Raw genomic sequence first — 11,555 nt, 5'->3', positions numbered from 1 at the left:
GAGTGGCTATTAGACAAAAGCTTTATAAAACTGAAGTATTATGAAAGGATACGTTATCATTATCTATCTCCTTCAGCCCTTGTGTCTTTCACTACTTATCTGCCCTTCATTTTCCACTCTAGGAGCTTAGACTGCAGAAACATTGAGGGTGCGCTTAGTACATTTTGCAAACTTATTATTCATTATATATAACAATGCATCTAACAATGCGAATAACAAGAATCCAACTTATAACTCAAAATAAAGACTCTTGAAATTTCACAAGGACACCTCATCTTTCCTAGTCTTTTGGCAGGATTCCATAGTTTCCCCCTTTCTCCCCTCCTTCCTGTTCCTCTAATTCTCAATCCCAAGGCAGAAACAGCCCAAAAGTCCGTGAAAAGGGAAAAATAATGAAAACAAATGTTAACTAAACTTTCATAAACCTTGAAAAATGAGCTGTTCTGGTTCATTTCAAGTTTTTGGCAAAGGCTCAGGATCAAATAAAAACCAAGCTCACACATCCAGTGAGGAGTCAGGCAGGTTGTAAGTAATATAAAATGAAATGAAGAACTAGATAATTATCCAGGTAATTAAGAGAAAATCAGGCTTTTCTGACGTAAGGAGAAATTAAAAGAAAAGCAGGAAATTCTCAGGGATATGTAATTTTCTCATTGACCTTAATCTGAGTTACCAAAGTAAATCTAATGAGAGTCTTCAAGCAGATAAATGCTACAGAAGTGAACAGTAGAATGATTGTGGGTCTTTTTCCTCTCCCTTCGAAACTTCCATATTCTACTTTGGGTTGTGGTTGTATATAACCTATAATTCAGAGACCCACAAGGACCTGGGCCCTCATGATTTGTTCTCATCCTGGGACTTTGGCCCCAAAGGGACAGCTTCTCTTGCTTTGGCTCTTTGCTCTTGTTTGGATTAATGCAAAAAGATTTCCAAAATGAGACTGAGTATATTTCACACCTAGGGTGTCCCAAATGTGGTTGGCAAGGTTACCTCTAGAAGAGATCCTCAGATTTATAATGTGTTATGGGTAGCAGGCATAGAACGGAAGTTTATGTCCTCTCCCACAAAACTGTATAAAATACAAATAATTCATCAGCACTCTTGATCAAAGACAAAAAACTAAATATCCGGAATACCCTGTCATATTCATTGTATTTCACCTCCAGAAGATAAAGGCTACTTGTGGGACTGCTGAAGACACATTTTTCAGTCATCTCAAATTGTCACTATCTGAATAATTCATAAGACCTTGATCTCCTGGTCAGGCAGCGCATTATGCTATAGGATGACCATCTTCAGTGGTCATCATCTTCCCTAAGAAGTATGATGGTAAGGAAATCTTCTTTCTGGTTTTTTTTTTTTTTGGAGTGGTGAAGGCAGGGTAATTGGGGTTAAGGGACTTGCCCAAGGTCACACAGCTAGTAAGTGTGTCAAGCGTCTGAGACTGGATTTGAACTCAGGTCCTCCTGACTCCAGGGCTAGTGCTCTTCTCACTGCACCACCTAGCTGCCCCAGGAAATCTTCTTTCTTCTGGTCAGTTGGCACCTGACTCAGAAATTCTTGAATTCCAAAAGTAGCCACCAGTATAGGACATATCCATTTCTCAGGATTACTTAGGAATGGACATAAAAAGGCGGCAGAAGGCAGGCAGAGACTTAAGGTCCCATTTCAGGCCCAATTCAACAAACACACCTCCCCACTGCCAAAGTTTGTGTTGCAATCCACCATTGCTGCTGAGTCAGGTGCTGCTAAATCCCTTTTTCCTAACCATGTTTGAAGTTGAGGGGAGAAAAACTTGTACAAAGGGAGAGGGCTCCAAAAGACAGAGCAAAACAATTTGCAAAGCTCATTTTTTAAACTATAGAAGGGGAGATTCTCCCATGAGAATCTGCCTCCATGACAGTTATCTTTCATCTTCCACACAACTCCTTCAGTTGCCAGGAACCAATCAGGAGCTTCCTGTGTCATGTCAGCATGGCCCATGTCCCTCAGAACAATCAGAACCAGAGTATATGTCCACTTTCACTGGAGGTGCCCCAATCCAGCAAATCAGGGGTTTCCCTTGATTATTCCTATTCCAGTTACTTATACATTTATTTAGTTGCTTAGAGTAAAACCGAAAGCTCTATGCAGGTAGGAATCATGTATTATTTTTCATTTGGATCCCTTATGACACCAGCACAGTGACTCTCACAGACCACAAGTAATACTAGCCAGCATTTATTTAAGTATTCAATAAATATTTGGTAAATGAATGAATAGAACCTTTAGATTGTCTTTTTACCATAAATTAAGGAAAAGAAAACACATTTTTTCTGAACTAAGAAAAGTGACCTACAGGGTTGACAAAACAATTCACTAATAAGACCTCTACCATGAGTGAATCTTCCCAGAATAAAATGTAGTACCATAAATGTTTGAATTTTCTTATTTTAGTTAGAAATGACCAGAGGTATATATTTTGGGGAACACATGGTGTTAGTTAAGTAACTTGCCCATGTTCATATATTTAATATGGGTCAGAGGCTGGACTGGAACTCAGGCCCTCCAACTCCAAAATTAGTCTATTATGCCAGGACTGCCTCTTAATTGTATTTAGAAAAGAACTTGCCCTGTGAGCAGAAAAAGCAAACTACCTTATTTAGATTTTATTCTATTTCTAATTCTTAGGATTCTGATATAGCTCCTTTTGCAGACAACAGTGACAGGTCCTACAGAATTATTTCAGACCTTGAAAGAGATAAAACAGCAAATTTTTATTTTTCCCCCTTTGGATACAATTGGGGTTAAGTGACTTGGCTAGGGTAACACAGCTAATAAGTGTCTGAGGTCAGATTTGAACTCCTCCTGACTCCAAGGCCAGTGCTCTATCCACTACACAACCTAGCTGCCCCCAAACCAGCAGATTTTCAAGGAAAATTAAGGCTTAGGTAAACCATTCCTTTAAATATCAGGCATCAGAAATGCAACCAAGACAACTAGCTGGCAGAGGCTTAGAATAATAACAGGATTGAACTGAAAAGACTTTGTGATCAACTTGGAACAGAAACAAGTATTTTGGTAATAAATAGATAACAGTGATATGATTAAATTATCATAAGACTATTGATTGTGACCATCTTTTCAACTTCTTTTGCATCTCCAAAAACTCTAAAAGTACAAAAGATTTATTTATTCATTTATGCATTCCTTGAAGAAATATTTAAGAACTTACTATGCACAATTAAGGGAGATTAAATAAGTCACAGCCCTTGATCAAGACACTTACAATCTAGTAAATGGAGATGACTTATGTGCCAATAAATGTAATAATTATAATAAATGCATAAAAGGAGCACAGATTTATTATTGTTGTTTGTCCTTCATTCTCCAGATAAGTTGAGGGAGGCATAACTCCCTTTTCTCATATTGCTTCCATTTTCTTTCCCAAAGAGACTAACCTTTGTACTGGAAAGGACAGAATAAAAATGCTTAGTAAGTAGTTAATATCCAAAGTAAGTAAAGAGATAATACAAGCAATTAACTGCCCTTAAATTCAAGGCCCAGATGAACTATATCCTTGGGTCCTGAAAGAATCAGCTGACATGATCACTGAACCAGTGATTTCTGAAAGATTGTAGAGAATAGTAGAGATGCCACAGGCCTAGAAAGGGAGACCGTTACCCTGATTTAAAAAAAAGGAAAGGGAAGAGGATGCAAACAACAGGTCGATGAGCTTAATTTCCATTCCTGGGGAAATCAAAGATGTTTTATTAAAGGCATCATTAGTGAACATTTTAAAAAGGAAATGGTAATGTCAAAGAAACAGCATGGCTTCGTCAAGAACAAGTCAGGTGAAACTAACCCAATTTACTCTGCCAAAGATAGGCGGCATAACTAACACTGAATAACAAAGTCAAGATCCGCAACTATTGGGACAGATTAAAAAATTAGATGGAGTTTAATAGAGATAAATGTAAAAATCTTATACTTGGGTTTCATAAGTTGGTTTTAGCAATATGAGGTGAGAGTGATATTCACCCCAGAAAGTAGTTGGTCTGACAAAGAACAGAGGCATTCTGTGGACCGTAAGCTTGATATGAGTTAATGGGGTGATATGGCAGCCCCCAAAAGCTAATGTAATTTGGAGCTGTCATAAGAGAAGCATAGCTTCAGGTATAAAGAGCTAATGATCCTTCTGTACCTTGCTCTGGTCAAATCACATCTAGTATATTGGGCACCACATTTTGGGAAAAACATCCAGAAGAGGGTAGCCAGAAGAGTGAAGTATCTTAAGCCCATGCCATGTGAAGATCAGGTGAAGGAACTGCAGGTGTTTAGTTTGGAGAAGAGAAGACTAAGGGGGTACCTGATGTCTGTTTTCAAGTACTAGAAAGGCATCTATTTGGATGTGGGTGAGGGATTAGACTTGTTTCATTTGTCTCCAAAAAGTAGAACCAGGGGTAATGGGTAGAGGTTACCAAGAGGGGGATTTATTTGTGATGTCAGGTAAACTTACTAAGGGCTAGAGTTATGCAAAAGTGAAATGGGCTCCCTTAAGAGACAGTGGGCTCTCCAGGTCTTCTAGAAAAGACTGGATCATAGAAGCATAGCTCTAAGTCTGGGAGGAACCAGAGAGGTCATGTAGTCCAACTCCTTTATTTTACACAGGAGGAAACTGAAATCTTGGGAGTTTGAATCATTTGTCCAAAGTCAAAGAGGTCATAAATATCACATATTTGAACCCAACACCACTAACACTAAGAGCTCTGGAGAAAGAATGACAGAAACACACTTGTTGGAAAATCTACTGCCGCTTTTCTCAAATGTGGTCATCACCCTGTAGGAATGAGGCACCAGTGAACTAATGAGCCTCTCAGCCTGAGACTTTTGTTCACATCGAAATGAGGTATTGTTTCAGGGAAAATTCTATCACTTTTTTAACTTGATGATGGCCATCTCTGTCTTGTCATCTCCCCACTCCTCCTCTCTGCCTCTCTCATACTCATTCTGCCCCAGATTTTCTTAGTGTCGGTAGTAAAAGTAGCCATCGTCACTCTACGAGTTAGAGCTATGAACCTGAATAGGTACCTCCAATCTCCCTCCCCTGTTCTGCTGGTTGAATGACAACAGGGCTGGAAGGAGGTGTCCTAAGTGCTCACAAACTTTCCCTGACTTCACATTTGGACACCTGCCAGGGCCCATTAGCTGTTCTGAGGGCCCAGATGCTGCCTGAAGAGCTGTCAGCTGTGCCTCAGAAGGTCAGGGCAGGGTGAAGACCCTGGTTAGGCTCTCTGAACTTGCACACACCAGCAGTTGTTTGGGGTGGGGGTGGGAGGGTCTGGAACAGCTGACAGATGCTCAAAGTTGAAACCTAAGCTTGATGCGTTTCTGACCACTCTTTCATCCCATTTCCTAGCCTAGCTTAAAGAGTGTGGCTACTATATCTCATATGTGATAAATTCCCCCTTTCCATCCTTGTGGACTTTATTATTCAACAGTTTAATTATATTTCAAATATGCTAGGCACCTCTCATCATTCTCCATAAGAGAGATGATTTGAATACTTACATTTCCCTAAAATTCAGCAGCCAATATTTCTTCAGAGCTCATGAGTCAGTGAGATCCAAGTAAGACTAATGGTATTACCTTCCTTGTTTATGCAAGCTTGAAGTGATTGTGGAGGTCACCTTATTTCTGAGCTGGAAGGGACTTAACCAACCCAGTCCTAAACAAGAATCTCCATTACAACATACCTGATTGGAAAGGCATTAAGCTCAATGGGACAGCAGTAAAAGCATGGACTCTAAGTCAGAACACCTACGTTCAAACCTCTGGTGTTTATTATCTCTGTGACTTTGAACAATTTATTAAAACTGTTGGGCTTCAGTTTCCACATCCATGAAATGACAGGGTTGACATGATGTCTGAGGTCTCTCTCAGCTTTAGATCTATGGTTCTATGACAACTCCTACATTGTCAGGTACATTACTAGGAAGTATGGATGATAGGAATATGGTGTAGTCAAAATAATGCTGGGTTTGGAGTCAGAGGATCTCGGTTCAAATCTTACTTCTGATGCTTGCTAGCTGTGTGAACCAGGGTTTCACATAGCTGAAGCTTTCTGGGCTTTAAGTTTCTTCCTCTCTAAAGTGTGGCAGTTGAACTAAAATCCTGTTAACTTCCCTTCTTCCCATAGAACTATGATAATACGAACTTTCTCAGAAATGCTACTGCTGCTCTATACAGAGCCCGGTGTAGAGGTAAAAGAAACAAGGAAAGGGGCTTTTTTGTTCAGTGGATTGAAACAGTTCTCCACCCCATCCCTCAGATAAAAAGGCTAAAAACTTGGCCTGTTCCTCCACAGTGGTGGTGGCTCCCTTCATGACCAACAAGAGATGGGTAGTCCCAAATGCACAAGGGATGTGAATTAGCTCCCTCCACTTATCACAGCCTTCTCCTTTCTCCATCCTAATGTTCTTATGCTGTTACACTGAAGTCAGATGACTAGAAAAGAGGAATAAAATAGTAATGAAGGCCATCTTATAAGAGATCCTTCACCTCCAGGTAGGTCTGTCAGGCACCAAGGTGGCTCTTGTCAGGAGAAGACTTATTATGACAGTGTGCTATAAGCTCAACTTATACAACAGTTGTCCTCCATTTGCAATGGGGAACAGGTACCTATGATATATTTTGACCCATGCCCAACTCCACCCCAAACATACCAACATTCTCAGCTACAACATAAATGACAGTTCTGTGATAGCGTTCTATGATGGGTGATGACTCAGCAGAGAGACTATCTATTCAAGTAGCCTACATGAGCCCTAATTCCTTACCTGGGATTACTTCTGCTTGCCTTTGACCTTGGCCATCTCCCCACGGCTCCCACTCTGGCCATCTCTCTTCTTTGTTGACTCCTGAAGGCAATGTCATATTTTTAGATTCAGTAATGGATAGTCATTCCAGGTTCCGTAGGTGTATGGTTTGGAGAGTAATTTGGCACTTAGTAGAGAATTAACAGCTTTCATGACTTTCAAGTGACTGGTGAAGTTGTGGTTCAATAGTTGTAACTCTCTTCCGTGTATGCATCAATATAGAAAGATGAAGAATACACTGCCAAAGACAGGTGCAACTATGGGGAAACTGTGTCAAAAATAAAAGGGAAATAAAGAACAAGATGGAGCTCCATGATTGATTTCAATAAGGACCTATTCTTTTTGTTGGTCATATGCAGGAGGGTCAGAAAATATAGGTCAGAGGATCATATATTTAGAGTTGGAAGTGACATTAAATCTTCCAGTTTTACAGATGGTGAAAATTAGGCACAGAAAAGTGGAGTGACTTGCCCAGGGTCACACAACCAGTAAGTGTCTGAGGTAGAATCTAATTCTAGGTCTCCTTAACTCTATTCACAATTACCTGCTGCCTCATGTGTGGGAACAAAGCCATAACTTAGGGGTTACATTGAATCCTTTTATCCAAAGTCGATAATTTGGAGTGTGCCAATAGCATCTTTCTGGGGTTGTTTCCTCCTCTCTCACCCCAGCCTGAACTCAACATCCACCCCAACTCAGCCTCCTTTCTCTTACTTCTTTGCCCAACTCCACTTCTGGTAAGTGACATGCTTCTTCCTCTTCCCACCTTACCTCCACTTAATCCTCTGTCTAATTCTGCCCCCTCATCCCCAACCACTAGCAGCAGCTGCTTTTTAAGTACAGCTGAAACAGGGATGGTATCCCAGAATGCACTTCTTCCCACTCAGATTGTACCCCCAGATGAGCCATACACATGGCTGCCTCCCAAAACATATACAGAGACATATACATAAAAATACACACACACACACACACACACACCCCTTGCCCTAAATGTAAAAATGTTTCCACTTGAAGCTCTAGTGCAGTGCAATATTGAAGAGAAAGTCATGCACTTGAGGCAGAAGGGTGGCTTCAACTTAGGAAATACATCTTAGCAAAGTTATTCCTTTTATGACCTTATTGGGATTGAAATAATAAGTTAAATGTAGTTTCATCACAAAATTAGGGAAATTATTTTATTATCAACAAGACCACTCTTTTTACCTTGCAAAGAATCCCCACCTCTTCCTCAAAGGTGGATGGGGCGGAAAAAGTGGAAATCTGTGCTATTCTTCAAAATTCAAGAATAAAAGAAATTTTCAAAATCTCACTAGAAAGGAAAAGTTAAGTGGTGGATTTATTTCCTTTGTTTGAATACCTAGAGCCCCACTGTTGAGGCTACAGGCACGTTAAGTGCTCCATTAAAGAAGCTTTAATCATTATGGAGTCCTTTGGGCGAACACAAAATAGGGGATCATACCTAAGTGTTGGGCATTGTATTTTGTAGTGAGGGGCAAACATCCCTGGCACATGTTTGACAAATTGTTGGGACTTTTCTGCAAGCTGAGGGACCATGCTGAGGTTCTTACCTAAACCCCCACTCATTTCATGGAGTTAGGGAGATTAAAAATGTGATTGTCCAGGATCAGCAAAGATTCAATTCCTGTAGCTCTTCTAGAGGTGCCCAGGTGAACCTTGGTGTCACAGTGGGGATCTTATCAAGCTATAATCTCTTTCAGTGTCTCCACAAAATGGCAAGGAGTCACTTTAGGAGTTAAGGCAGAATGCCAAAAGAAACTTTCCAACTTCAGGTAATGGTAGAAATAACCATGAGACATCTCCGATTTGGGTATAAGTAATTCTGTACTACAAAATGTGTAGGGTTTCAATTTCTACTCTGATGAATTAATTAATAATAATAATATTGCTAGCATATATACATACACTTATATATATATATAATTTTAATGTTTGCAAAGTATTTTACAAGTATTAGCTTATCCGATCCTCACAACAACCCTGGGATGTAGGTGCTATAATTTTATAGGTGGGGAAATTGAGGCTGTAAGATGTGAACAACCTGCCTAGGATCACAGAACTAATAAATGTCAAGGATACATTTGAACTTAGATATTCCTGACTCCAAACCCACCACTCTATCTACAATTCCTGGCATAGTGCCTTACACATAGTAGGCAATTTTTTTATTGAATGATAGATTGAGAACCTCCAAGCTTCCAGTTACAGCAAGGTTGTCACAAAGGTAGGTTGTGTTTGTCCTTCATTTTTGAAGAGCACCATGATATCAGGAAAATGATGACATGACTTACAGTTGACTTTGATTTGAGAGAGAGAGACCCAGCCAGTTGGGTAACTCAGCTCAACCTCTCCCTCTCCTTCTCCTCTCTAAAGGAAAGTAAATTTTGATGGACAGAAGCTCCCCAGATAACTTGGGGTTTACTGGTTAGATTCCTGCCTTCCTCTCTTTTTTCTTTTCTTTTCCTTTCTTTCTTTCTTTCCTTCTTTCTTTCTTTCCTCCTTTCTTTCTTTCCTTATTTCTCTTTCTTTCTTTTTTCCTTCTTTCTTTTTTCTTTCTTTCTTTCTTCCTCTTTCTTTCATTCCTTCTCTCTCTTTCCTTCTCTCTCTCCCTTTCTTTCTTTTTTTCTTTCTCTTTCTCATTCTTTCTTACTCTTTCTTTCTTTCTTTCTCTTTCCTGACCCATTTCACTCTGAAGCTCACAGATTGGACCACAATAGGTCCCAGCCAAAGCTCCACTTAACTGCTATATATTGGGCCCTCCTCGCTCAGAGTGAATGTCAATGGTAACTGTTTCACTTTTGAGTAGCAACCCTGAGGGTCTTCCCCTCCCAACTTGATTTTTTCCTTTTTTCTGATTAAAGGGGATATCCCTTGATTCACTACTTAAAAGAGGCCTATTCACTCAACATGACAACCTAAAAAGGCCCTAGCCTAAAAGGAACAGGGTCTCTCATTGCACCCTGGGCCATTTCCAGTCATCCTGGCGAATATCAGGCCACTGGACCCAGATGGCTCTGGGGGTGAAAGTGAAGCTGGTGACCTTGCACACTCGAATCAAAATCAAATGCAAGTTATGTCATCATTTTCCTGATGTCATTGTCCTCTTTGAAAATGAAGGACAAACACAACAACACAATCCAAGTGAGGAAGGAGGGTTTTTAATTTGTGCAAGAGAAATAGGAAAGATAGATGGGTGATTTGAAGGATTGGTGTGTGGATAAACAAACTTTCTGTGTCTGGTTTGAAAACATGCAGAATGATTGTCTGCTGATAATTTTAATTCACTTTAAAGTTAATGATGAATCACTTTTATATTTCATTCTCTCCAATTACCTGTCTTTTATTAACGTAAGTGTTTATTATGATGTGGACTTCATAGGCTCAACAAGGGGAAACTACAAATCAGAGTTCCTTTGGATAGAACATAGAGGAAATGAGGTGGAGCCAAGATGGCAGCTGGAAAGCAGGTACTTGCCTAAAGCTCTTCTCCAGGACCCTCCAAGGGTCCCTCCAACAGGTCCCTCCAGGACCTATAAAAAATGGCTCTGAACAAATTCTGGAACTGTAGATCCCACGAAATAACAGAGGGAAGCAGGGCTCCAGCCCAGGACAGCCTGGATGGTCGCTGGGTAAGGTCTATGCCACGGAGCTGGGAGTGGAGCGGAGCAGAACCCAGCATGGGAAGCGCCCAGACCAACCAGACCAGGAGCCAGGTGGAACAGGCCTTAGTGCCCTGAATCAGTGAGCTGTGGCAGTTACCAGACTTCTCAACCCACACACACCAAAGACAACAGAGAAGATTAGTGGGAAAAACTTCAGGGACAGAGTGAAAGAAGGTCGTGGTTTGGCTGTTGCCCCAGGGGCTGCAGTTGCTTCCAGCCCCAGATCCACCTGGTGGGAGGAAATAAGCGGCGGATCAGAGCAGGAGTGCAGAGCCTGCTTAGACCTGAGTTGAGGTCCGGGTTGGCAGTTCTTGGGGGAGGAGGAGCACTGGTGTGGCAGAGCTTGCTATATAGAAGATAGCTCTGAAAACAACAGCACAGCCCCTCAAGCTTGGGACAAAGTACTCTCTACTCTACAAGCAGTCATACCCTGACAAAAAACTCAAGGGTCAAGTAAGTTGGCTGGGAGCATGGCCAGGCAGCGAAAACACTCTCAGATTCACTCAGACTTTGGAATCTTTCTTTGGTGACAAAGAAGACCAAAACATACAGCCAGAAGAAGTCCACAAAGTCGAAGAGCCTACATCAAAAGCCTCCAAGAAAAACATGAACTGATCTCAGGCCACAGAAGAGCTCAAAAAGGATTTGGAAAAGCAAGTTAGAGAAGTAGAGGAAAAATTTGGGAGAGAAATGAGAGTGATGTGAGAAAATCATGAAAAACAAGTCAATGACTGGCTAAAGGAGACCCAAAAAAATACTGAAGAAAATAACACCTTAAAAAATAGACTAACTCAAATGTCAAGAGAGCTCCAAAAAGCCAATGAGGAGAAGAATGCCTTGAAAGGCAGAACTAGCCAAATGGAAAAGGAGGTCCAAAAGACCACTGAAGAAAATACTACCTTAAAAATTAGATTGGAGTAAGTGGAAGCTAGGGACTTTATGAGAAATCAAGATATTGTAAAACAGAACCAAAGGAATGAAAAAATGGAAGACAATGTCAAATATATATCATTGG

The sequence above is a fragment of the Trichosurus vulpecula genome, chromosome 4, assembly GCF_011100635.1.
Source record: "Trichosurus vulpecula isolate mTriVul1 chromosome 4, mTriVul1.pri, whole genome shotgun sequence".
NCBI lineage: Eukaryota > Metazoa > Chordata > Mammalia > Diprotodontia > Phalangeridae > Trichosurus > Trichosurus vulpecula.
This window is presented reverse-complemented; position numbering follows the sequence as displayed.